Genomic DNA, 12,245 nt, shown 5'->3' on the forward strand with positions numbered 1-12,245 from the left:
AGTGATTATCATAAATGTATGTTGATTTTATCAAAACCTTTTTCTGCATCCCATATGGTTTTTATTTTTCAATTTGTTAATGTGGTATATCACATTGATTGATTTGTGGACATTGAAAAATCCTTGCATCCCTGGGATGAATCCCACTTGATTATGGTTATAATTCTTTTAATGTATTGTTAGTGTCGGTTTGCTAGTATTTTGTTGAGGATTTTTGCATCTATGTTCATCAGTGATACTAACCTGTAATTTTCTTTTTTTGTGGTATCTTTGTCTGCTTTTGGTATCAGGGTGATGGTGGCCTCACAGAATGAGTTTGGAAGTGTCTCTTCCTCTGCAATTTTTGGAATAGTTTCAGAAGGATAAATGTTAACTCTTTAAAAGTTAGGTCGAATTCACCTGTGAAGCCATCTGATCCTGGACTTTTGTTTGTTGTGAGTTTTTAAATTACTAATTCAATTTCAGTCCTGGTAATTGGTCTGTTCATATTTTCTACTTCTTCCTGGTTTAGTCTTGGGATTGTACCTTTCTAAGGATTTGTCCATTTCTTCTAGGTTGTCCATTTTATTGGCATATAGTTGCTCATAGTAGGCTCTTACGATCCTTTGTATCTCTGTGGTGTCAGTTGTAACTTCTTTTTCATTTCTGATTTTATCTGTCTGTGTCTGTTACCTTTTTTTCTTGACGAGTCTGACTAAATGTTTATCAATTTTGTTTACCTTTTCAAAGAACGAGCTTTCAGTTTCATTGATCTTTTAAATTTTTTTTTAGTCTCTATTTCATTTATTTCTGTTCTGATTTTTATTTCTTTCCTTCTACTAACTCTGGGTTTTGTTTGTTCTTCTTTCTCTAGTTCCTTTAGGTGTAAGGTTAAGTTGTTTATTTGAGATTTTTCTTGTTTCTTAAGGAAAGCTTGTATTGCTATAAACTTCCCTCTTAGAACTGGTTTTGCTGCGTCCCATAGGTTTCGGATTGTCTTGTTTTCATTTTCGTTTGTCTCTATGTATTTTTTGATTCCTTCTTTGATTTCTTCAGTGATCCATTGGTTGTTTAGTAGCATATTGTTTAACCTTCATGTGTTTGTGTTTTTTGAAGTTTTTTTCTTTAGTTGATTTCTAATCTCATAGCGTTGTGGTCAGAAAAGATGATCGATATGATTTCAGTTTTCTTAAATTTACTGAGGATTAGTTTGTTGACCTAGCACGTGATCTATCCTGGAGAATGTCCCATGTGCAGTTGAAAAGGATATGTATTCTGCTGCCTTCAGATTGAATGCTCTATATATGTCAATTAAGTCCATTTGGTCCAATGTGTTACTTAAGGCCTGTGTTTCCTTACTGACTTTCTGTCTGGATGATCTGTCCATTGATGTAAGTGGGGAGTTAAAGTTCCCTACTATTATTGTCTTACTGTTGATTTCTACTTTTATGTCTGTTAATATTTGCCTTATATATTGAGGTGCTTCTGTGTTGGGTGCATATATATTTAAAATTGTTATATTTTCTTCTTGGATTGATCCTTTGATCATTATGTAGTGTCCTTCATTGTCTCTTGTAAGAGTCTTTACTTTAGAGTCTATTTTGTCTGATATGAGTATTCCTACTCCAGCTTTCTTTAGGTTTCCATTTGCATGGAATACCTTTTTCCATCCCTTCACATAAGTTTGAATGTGTCTCTAGATATGAAATGAATCTCTTGTAGGCAGCATATGTACAGGTCCTTTTTTGTATCCATTCAGCTACTCTATATCTTTTGCTTGGAGCATTTAATCCATTTACATTTAAGGTAATTATTGATATGTTTTTTCTCATTGCAGTTTTGTTAAATATTTTGGATTTGTTTTTGTAGATCTTTTTCTTCTCTTTCTTCTTTTGTTCTCTTGTGATTTGATGACTATCTTTAGTGTTATGTTTGGATTCCTTTTTCTTTTTGTGTGCATATCTATTACAGATTTTTGGTTTGTGGTCACAGTGAGATTTTTGTATAGCAGTCTATATAAACTCATGATTGTTTTAAGTTGCTGGTCTCTTAAATTCAAATGCATTTTAAAAACCCTGCATTTGTACTCTCCTCCCCTCATGATTACTATTTTTGACATCATATTTGACATCTAACTGTTTTCTGTATCCCTTAACTCTTTACAAATGATTTTACTACTTTTGTCTTTTAACCTCCCTATAGCTTTGTGTGAAAAATCAGCTGATAGCTTCATGGGAGTTCCTTTGTATGTTATTTGTTGCTTTTCCCTTGTTGCTTTTAATATTCTTTCTTTATCTTTTGTCATTTTTATTACAATGTGTCTCGGTGTGTTCCATTTTTGGGTTAATCCTATATGGGACTCTCTGCGATTCCTGGACTTGGGTGACTGTTTCCTTTCCAGATTAAGGAAGTTTTCAGCTATTATCTCTTCAGATATTTTCTCAGGCCCTTTTCCTCTCTCTTCTCCTTCTGGGATTCTGGGACCCCTATAATGCAATTATTAGTGCCCTTGATGTTGTCCCAGAGGTCTCTTAAACTGTCCTCATTTCTTTTCCTTTTTCTGTTCAGTGGCAGTGATTTCCACTACTCTGTCTTCTAGCCCATTGATCTGTTCTTCTGTATCATTTAGTCTACTATTGATTACTTCTAGTGTATTTTTCACTTTAGTTATTGTATTCTTTATGTCTCTTGGGTTGTTCTTTATTTCTTCTAACTCTTTGTTAAAATCTTCTAACTTCTCACTCTGTGCATCTATTCTCCCAAATTCTTTGATCATCTTTATGATCATTACTCCGAACTCTTTAATTGGGTAGGTTGCCTATCTACACTTCACTTCGTTCTTCTGGCGTTTTATCTTGTTCCTTCATCTGAAACGTATTTCTCTGCTGCCTCGTTTTGTCTAAGCTGCTATTTGTATTTTTATGTGTGTGGTAGGTTAGTTGTTTTTCGACCTTGGAGAAGTGGCCCTCTGTAACAGATATCCTATGCATCCCAGCCGTGCACTCCCCTCTTGTCACCCGAACTATATGCTCTAGTGGTTCCCCGTAAATGGGTTTCTTGGGTCCCTCTGTTGTGGCAGGCTATGATATGGGCAGTCTGGTAGACTTGGTTGGTCCCTGGTCTGGTTGGCTGCCCAGCTCTGCCTTATGAGGATGTTGCTTGCTGCTATTTAGTGTGGCCTGGTTATGAGGCAGCTGGTTGCAGAACCAGTGGGTCCTGGGGCCCTGGGTCCACTGGTGGGTGGAGTCATGGTCCCAAATACTCTAGGGATGTTGCCCACCCACTGGCAGGTGAAGCCAGATCCTGGATTTAGTGCCAGTTACTGTCAGGCACAGCTGGTTCCTGGAGTCTGACTGCAGGGCCCAGGGATCCCAGAGCTCATTTCAGATCATTAATGGAAGGGGGCAGTTCCTGACACAGTCGGTTATGGGGCCCAGTGTGTCCTGAAGGTTACTGTCATCTGCTAGTGGGCAGCACTGAGGCCCACCTGGTCCCAGGGTAGGGTCTGGGTTGCTTTTGGTGGGCTTAGTCCACAGGCTGCAGGATCATAGTTTTCTTGCTTCTAGTGTCTGCCCCCTGGTGGGTGAAGCTGGTCTAGAGCCTAGTGCAGGCTTCCTGTTGGGAAGAGCCAGTGTCTTCCCAGTGGTGGGTGCAGCTGGGTCTTGGCCTTCTGGTAGGTAGGGCCATGTCTGGGGGCATGTCTAGAGGTGGCTGTGGGCTCAGGAAGTCTTTCAGCAGCCTGTCTGCTGTTGGGTGGGGCTGGGTCCCTGAACAGTTAGTTTTTTGGCCTGAGGCATTCCAGCACTGGTGCCTATAGATTGTTGGGTGTTGGCACTAATGAGCCAAGATAGCAGTTGCCAGCAGCAGCGTTCACGTGTTTGACTGGTCTACAATATTTCTGCCACCAGTGTCTATGTCCCTAGGGTGAGCCTCAGCCTCCCCCCACCTCTCCATGAGACTCTCCAAGACCAGGAGGGAGGTCTGGCCCAGGATCATATCAAATTACTGCTTTTTCCCTGGGTCCTGGTGCATGTGGAATTTTGTGTGTGCCCTTTAAGAGTGAAGTCTCTCCCCAGGTCCTGCGGGGCTCCTGCCATTAAGCTCAGCTGGCCTTTAGAGCCAAATGCTCTGGGGGCTCATCTTCCTGGTGCCAGACCCCTGGGCTGGAGCCTGACGTGGGGCTTAGAACTCTCACTCCTGTGGGAGAACCTCTGCAATATAATTATTCCTCAGTTTATGGGTTGCCCACCCATGGGGTATGAGATTTGATTATATTGTGAGTCTGCCCCTCCTACCCATCTTGTTGTGGTTCCTTCTTTATGTCTTTAGTTGTTGGAGAGCTTTTCTGATAGGTTTCAGTCTTTTTTGTTGATGGTTGTTCTGCAGGCCACTGTGATTTTGGTGTCCTCATGAGAGGAGGTGAGCTCAGGGTCTTTCTACTCTGCCATCTTGGCCACTCTCCCCCAGTTCAGTATTTTTGATGCTTTATTCATTACTATTTATTCTTGAGTGCCGTATTCATTCATCCTATCTGACCTTTTCTCCATCCTGGGGCAGTTGGATTTGTTTTTGTTATGGTTCCATGCAGAATTTTGAAAAGTATATGTCCCATGTGTAGAGAATGAAGCTTGAGCTTATAGCTACTTGCTGCTAAGTGGACTGGACGTTTGAGTCTCTTGGCTTTTATAAGTTGAAGGCAGCCAAGTCAAGGTTTCAACACCTAAATAGGTAGACTTGATTCATTGCTCTTTGATTTCTTCTGGGACTTGGATTCTACAGGTAGAGTATACTATTTACTCCGTAGCATTCAACAATTTCTGATGTAGTGTAGATGTTGCCTTTAATGACACCAATAGCATTATATGACTTAGATTTTTGCCTGGAAAGTAAATAGACATTATATCCCACCTTGCGTATAGACTGGAAGCAGGATAGAAAGAGATGAAAGTAATCACGTTAGTCATAATTTACCTGTCTCCTAAATGTGAGGTCAGTTTGTTCTGACATTAAAATCTAATTTAGCTAATTTTAAATCAGCAAACATTTCTCTGGGTGCTATTTATATGCAAAACACTCTACAAAATACAGTAGTGAAATTAAAGATGAGAATTGAACTGTGAAAGTCTATTTTGGGAAGCTGCTCCTCTGGGACCTCTTTATGGGTCCTCCTTCATTGGTGGCTATGTTAATTTTATAGTTGAGGTAATTATGTAATGGAAATGCTGGGTGCATGTTGAGTCCACAGCTGAGCAGCCCCGGGACTCCGAGACAACCATGCCCTCTCAGGATCCAAGGTGACAGGTATAAGCCAGCGCTGAAACCCCCTGCTCCCAGTACAGCACTTAGTATATAGTCAACAGTCCAGAGTGGTATAGAGCAGACAAGCTCATGCAAACTGGAGCCCTTCTCCTAGGAGCTAAGTGATGACAGAGTGATTCAGCCTCCAAGCCCTCAGATTAGACCACAGACAAATTGCCTTGATTCTCTGTCACTTAATTATGCTCACCTGGCTCCATTCTTCTCACTGTCCTCCAAACGGTATAGTCAGCACTCCATATCCATGAGGTTCCACATCCATGGTTCCAAACAACCATGGATGGAAATATTTGAAAAAATTCTGCAAAGTTCCAAAGAACAAAACTTAAATTTGGCACACACTGGCAACAATTTAATAGCACTTACACTGTGTTAGGTATTATAAGAATCTAGAGATGATTTGAAGTATATGGGAGGATGTATGTACCTTATATGCAAATACTATGGCATTTTACTTTCTTTCTTTCTTTAATAGATCTTTATTGGAGTATAATTGCTTCACAATACTGTGTTAGTTTCTGTTGTACAACAAAGTGACTCAGTCATATGCAAACATATATCCCCATATACTTTCCCTCTTGGGCCTCCCTCCCACCCTCCCTATCCCACGTCTCTAGGTCATTGCAAAGCACTGAGCTGATCTCCCTGTGCTATGCTGCTGCTTCCCACTAGCGAACTATTTTACATTCAGTAGTGTATACATGTTGATGCTACTTTCACTTCTCCCCAGCTTCCCCTTCCCCCACTGTGTCCTCAAGTCCATTCTCTACATCTACGTCTTTATTCCTGCCCTGCTGCCAGGTTCATCAGTACCATATATATTTTTTTAGATTCCATATAAATGTGTTAGCATACAGTATTCGTTTTTCTCTTTCTGACTTAATTCACTCTGTATTATAGACTCTAGGTCCATCCACCTCACTGCAAATAACTCAATTTCCTTTCTTTTTATGGCTGAGTAATATCCCATTGTATACATGTGCCACATCTTCTTTATCCATTCATCTGTTGATGGACACTTAGGTTGCTTCCATGTCCTGGCTACTGTAAATAGAGCTGCAATGAACATTGTGGTACATGACTCTTTTTGAATTATGGTTTTCTCAGGGCATATGCCCAGTAGTGGGATTGCTGGGTCGTATGGTAGCTCTATTTTTAGTTTTTTAAGGAACCTCCATACTCTTCTCCATAGTGGCTGTATCAATTTACAGTCCCACCAACAGTGCAGGAAGTTTCCTTTTTCAGCACACCCTTTTCAGCATTTATTGTTTCTAGATTTTTTGATAATGGCCATTCTGACTGGGGTGAGGTGATACCTAGTAGTTTTGATTTGCATTTCTCTAATAATTAGTGGTGTTGAACATCTTTTCATGTGCCTCTTGGCCATCTATATGTCTTCTTTGGTGAAATGTCTATTTAGGTCTTCTACCCATTTTTTAATTGAATTGTTTGTTTTTTTGATATTGAGCTCCATGAGCTGTTTGTATATTTTGGAGATTAATCCTTTGTCCATTGTTTCATTTGCAAATATTTTCTCCCATTCTGAGGGTTATCTTCTCGTCCGTTTTTGGTTTCCTTTGCTGTGCAAAAGCTTTGAAGTTTAATTAGGTCCTATTTGTTTATTTTTGTTTTCATTTCCATTACTCTTGGAGGTGGGTCAAAAAAGATCTTGCTGTGGTTTATGTCAGAGTGTTTTTCCTATGTTTTCCTCTAAGAGTTTTATAGTGTCTGGTCTTACATTTAGGTCCTTAATCCATTTTGAGTTTATTTTTGTGTATGCTGTTAGGGAGTGTTCTAATTTCATTCTTTTATATGTAGCTGTCCAGTTTTCCAAGCACTGCTTATTGAAGAGGCTGTCTTTTCTCCATTGTATGTTCTTGTCTCCTTTGTCATAAATTAGGTGACCATATGTGCGTGGGTTTATCTCTGGGCTTTCTATCCTGTTCCATTGATCTATATTTCTGTTTTTGTGCCAGTACCATACTATCTTGATTACTGTAGTTTTGTAGTATACTTTGAAGTCAGGGAGCCTGATTCCTGCAGCTCCGTTTTTCTTTCTCAGGATTGCTTTGGCTATTTGGGGTCTTTTGTGTTTCCATACGAATTGTAAAATTTTTGGTTCTAATTCTGTGAAGAATGCCATTGGTAGTTTGATAGGGATTACATTGAATCTGTAGATTGCTTTGGGTAGTATAGTCATTTTCACAATGTTGATTCTTCCAATCCAAAAACATGGTATATTCCTCCATCTGTTTATGTCATCTTTGATATCTTTCATCAGTGTTTTACAGTTTTCTGAGTACAAGTCTTTCACCTCCTTAGGTAGGTTTATTCCTAGGTATTTTATTCTTTTTGCTGCGATGGTAAATGGGATTGTTTCCTTAATTTCTCTTTCTGATTTTTTGTGGTTAGTGTATAGGAATGCCAGAGATTTCTGTGCATTAATTTTGTATCCTACAACCTTACTAAATTCATTGATTAGTTCTAGTAGTTTTCTGGTGGCATCTTTAGTTTTTTCTATGTATAGTATCATCTCATCTGCAAAGAGTGACAGTTTTACTTCTTCTTTTCCAATTTGTATTCCTTTTATTTCTTTTCCTTCTCTGATTGCTGTGGCTAGGACTTCCAAAACTATGTTGAATAAGAGTGGCGAGAGTGGACATCCTTGTCTTGTTCCTGACCTTAGTGGAAATGCTTTCAGTTTTTCACCATTGAGTATGATGTTTTCTGTGGGTTTGTCATATGTGGCCTTTATTATGTTGAAATAGGTTCCCTCTATGCCCATTTTCTGGAGAGTTTTTATCATAAATGGGTGTTGAATTTTGTCAAAAGATTTTTCTGCATCTATTGAGATGATCATATGGTTTTTATTCCTTAATTTGTTGATATGGTGTGTACAATTGATTGATTTGCATAGATTTGCATATATTGTAGAATCCTTGCATCCCTGGGATAAATCCCCCTTGATCAGGGTGTCTGATCCTTTTAATATGTTGTTGGATTCTGTTTCCTAGCATTTTGTTCAGCATTTTTGCATCTATATTCATCAGTGATATTGTTCTATAATTTTCTTTTCTTGTGATATCTTTTTCTGGTTTTGGTGTCAGGGTGATGGTGGCTTCGTAGAATGAATTTGGAAGTGTTTCTCTCTCTGCAGTTTTTTGGAAGAGTTGGAGAAGGATCGTGTTAGCTATTCTTTAAATGTTTGATAGAATTCACCTGTGAAGCCATCTGTCTTGGACTTTTGTTTGTTGGAAGATTTTTAATTACAGTTTCAATTTCACTTGTGATAGGTCTGTTTATATTTTCTAATTCCTCCTGGTTCAGTCTTGGAAAATATACCTTTCCAAGAATTTGTCCATTTCTTCGTGGTTGTCCATTTTATTGGCATATAGTTGTTTGTAGTAGTCTCTTATAATCCTTTGTATTTCTGCGGTGTCACTTGTGATTTCTCCATTTTCATAATTTTATTGATCTGCATCCTCTCCCTCTTTTTTCTTGATGAGTCTGGCTGAGGGTTTATCAATTTTGTTTATCTTCTCAAAGAACCAGCTTTTAGTTTTATTGATCTTTGCTAGTTTTTCCTTCATTTCTATTTCATTTATTTCTGCTCTGATCTTTATGATTTCTTTCCTTCTACTGACTTTGGGTTTTCTTTGTTCTTCTTTCTCTAGTTGCTTTAGGTGTAGATTGCTTTAGGTTAGATTGTTTATTTGAGATTTTTCTTGTTTCTTGAGGTGAGATTGAATTGATATAAACTTCCCTCTTAGAATTGCTTTTGCTGTGTCGAATAGCTTTTGGGTCATTGTGTTTTCATTGTCATTTGTTTCTATGTATTTTTTTATTTCTTCTTTGATTTCTTCAGTGATCTCATGGTTATCTAGTAGCACACTGTTTAGCCTCCATGTATTTGTGGTTTTTACAGTTTTTTCCTGTAACTGATTTCCAATATCATAGCGTTGTGGTCAGAAAAGGTCCTTGATACAATTTAAATTTTCTTAACTTTATTGAGGCTTGATTTGTGACCCAAGATGTGATCTATCCTGGAGAACGTTCCATGTGCACTTGAGAAGAAAGTGTATTCTGCCACTTTCGGGTGGAATATTCTATAAATATCAATTAAATCTAACTGGTCTGTTGTGTCATTTAAAGCTTGTGTTTCCTTATTTATTTTCTATTTGGATGTTCTGTCCATTGGTGTAAGTGGGGTGGTAGTGTCCCCTACTACTATTGTGTTACTGTAGATTTCCCCTTTCATGGTTGTTAGCATTTGCCTTATGTATTGAGGTACTCCTATGTTGGGTGCATAAACATTTATAATTGTTATACCTTCTTCTTGGATTGATCCCTTGATCATTATGTAGTGTCCTTCCTTATGTGTTATAACAGTCTTTATTTCAAAGTCTATTTTATCTGATATGAGTATTGCTACTCCAGCTTTCTTTTGATTTCCATTTGCATAGAATACCATCCCTTCACTTTCAGTCCGTATGTGTCCCTGGATCTGAAGTGGGTCTCTTGTAGACAGCATATATATGGGTCTTGTTTTTGTATCCATTCAGCCAGGCTGTGTCTTTTGGTTGGGGCATTTAATCCATTTACATTCAAGGTTATTATTAATATGTATGTAACTATTACCATTTTCTTAATTGTTTTGGGTTTGTTTTTGTGGGTCTTTTTCTTCTACTGTGTTTCCCGCCTAGAGAAGTTTCTTTAGCATTTGTTGTAAAGCTGGTTTGGTGCTGAATTCTCTTAGCTCTTGCTGGTCTGAAATGCTTTTGATTTCTCCGTCATCTGAATGAGATCCTTGCCAGGTAGAGTAATCTTGGTTGTATGTTTTTCTCTTTCTTTACTTTATGTGTATTCTGCCACTCCCTTCTGGCCTGCAGAGTTTCTGCTGAAAAATCAGCTGATAACCTTATGGGGATTCCTTTGTATGTTATTTTTTGTTTTTCCCTTGCTGCTTTTAATATTTTTTCTTTGAATTTAATTTTTGTTAGTTAGATTAATATGTGTCTCATTGTGTTCCTCCTTGGGTTTATCCTGTATGGGACTCTCTGCGCTTCCTGGACGTGTGTGACTATTTCCTTTTCCATGTTAGGGAAGTTTTCCACTATAATCTCTTCAAATATTTTCTCTTCTTCTTTTCCTCTTCTTCTTCTGGGACCCCTATAATTTGAATATTGGTGTATTTAGTGTTGTCCCAGAGGTCTCTGAGATTGTCTTCAATTCTTTTCATTCTTTTTTCTTTATTCTGCTCCTTGGCAGATATTTCCACCATTTTGTCTTCAGCTCACTTATTCATTCTTTTGTCTCAGTTATTCACTTATTGATTCCTTCTAGTGTAGTTTTCATTTCACTTATTGTGTTGTTCATCTCTGTTTGTTCTTTAGCTCTTGTAGTTCTTTTTAAAACATTTCTGGTGTTTTCTCAATCTGTGCCTCCATTCTATTTCTGAGATTCTGGATCATCTTTACTATCATTACTCTGAATTCTTTTTCGGGTAGATTGCCTATTTCCTCTTCATTTATTTGGTCTTTTAGGTTTTTACCTTGCTCCTTCATCTGTGACATATTTTTTTGCCATCTCATTTTTTTTTCTTTTTCTTTGAGTGGCATTGTGTTCCGGTCTTAGGTTGTTTGGCCTAAGGCTTCCAGCACTGCAGTTTGTAGGCTATTGGGTAGAGCTGGGTCTTGGTGCTGAAGAGAGGACCTCCAGGAGACCTCACTCTGGTGAATATTCCCTGGGGTCTGAGGTTATCTGTTAGTCCAGTGGTTCAGACTTGGTGCTCCCACTGCAGGAGCTTTGGCCCTACTCCTGGCTTGTGAACCAAGATCCCGCAAATCCTGGCTTGTGAACCAAGATCCCGCAAAACACACCGGGTGGCAAAAAAAAAAAAAAAAAAAAAAGGGCAGAAGTGGAGGGCATGGCTTATGCATGGGTGAGGTTTGGGTGGTGGGCAGGGCCTATGCTTAGTACTCACAGGGCTGGAAAAGGTGGGGGGTGGGGGGTTGGGGCTTAGGCTCAACAGAACAGAAGTGACCCATGCCCAGACCAGAAGTGGCCTCTTGTCTCAGAGGGTGGGCAACCCCACCTGGGAGCCCAGCAGGCTTCCTGGGCTCGAGTGGGTGGGGAAAACGCCCTCCACTCATCTCCTGCTCCTCCTGTCCTGGAGAGCCCCTCCTGCAAGCCTCCTGGCCTCCCTCCTATGTCCCCAGGGCCCACTCAGCCTGTAGTGGGCTTCGGAGGGTGGGGATCTGCTTGGGAACTTAGCAGGCTCCCTGGGCCTTAGTGGGTGGGGCAAATGCCCTCCGCTCCTCTCCTGCTCCTTCCATCCTGAACTGTCCCACCTACCTGCCTCTCCTGATCTCCCTGGCCTCCCTCCTATGCCCCCAGGGCCCACACAGCCTGGAGTGAGCTTTGGAGAGTGGGAGATCGACCTGGGAGCTTAGGGCCCCAGTGGGTGGAGCAAACGCCCTCCACTCCTCTCCCACTCTTCCGGTCCTGGAGGGCCCCTCCTGCCTGCCTCTCTTGTTCTCCTGGATTCCCTTCTATGCCCCCAGGACTAACCCAGCCCGGAGGGGACCTCTGAGGGCGTAGGACCTGGCCTGAGAGCTGGCCGACTTACCCGGCGGATTGGGCAGGGTAAATGCTGGGCCTGCTCCCCACTGATCCAAGCCTCTGAGGTTCTCTCAAGGTGTGGGTACCCCTCCCCCACTCTCAGCCACCCTTCAGGCGTCAGTCCCGTCCAGCCTTGACTTCTCCTTCCCGCTCAGTCCCCCCACGCTCTACTGGTTTGCTTGGGGGTTCTTCCCGTCTCCTTGGGCATTGGGGTCCCCCACCAGTGTCCAGCAGGCACCCTAGTTATGGGGAGATGCGAACTCTGCATCTTCCCACACCGCCATCTTGACTCCTCCCTCCATGCCTTTTTTTTTTTTTTTTTTTTTGCG

Source organism: Lipotes vexillifer, unplaced genomic scaffold (assembly GCF_000442215.2).
Source record: "Lipotes vexillifer unplaced genomic scaffold, Lipotes_vexillifer_v1.1 scaffold1272, whole genome shotgun sequence".
Lineage (NCBI taxonomy): Eukaryota > Metazoa > Chordata > Mammalia > Artiodactyla > Lipotidae > Lipotes > Lipotes vexillifer.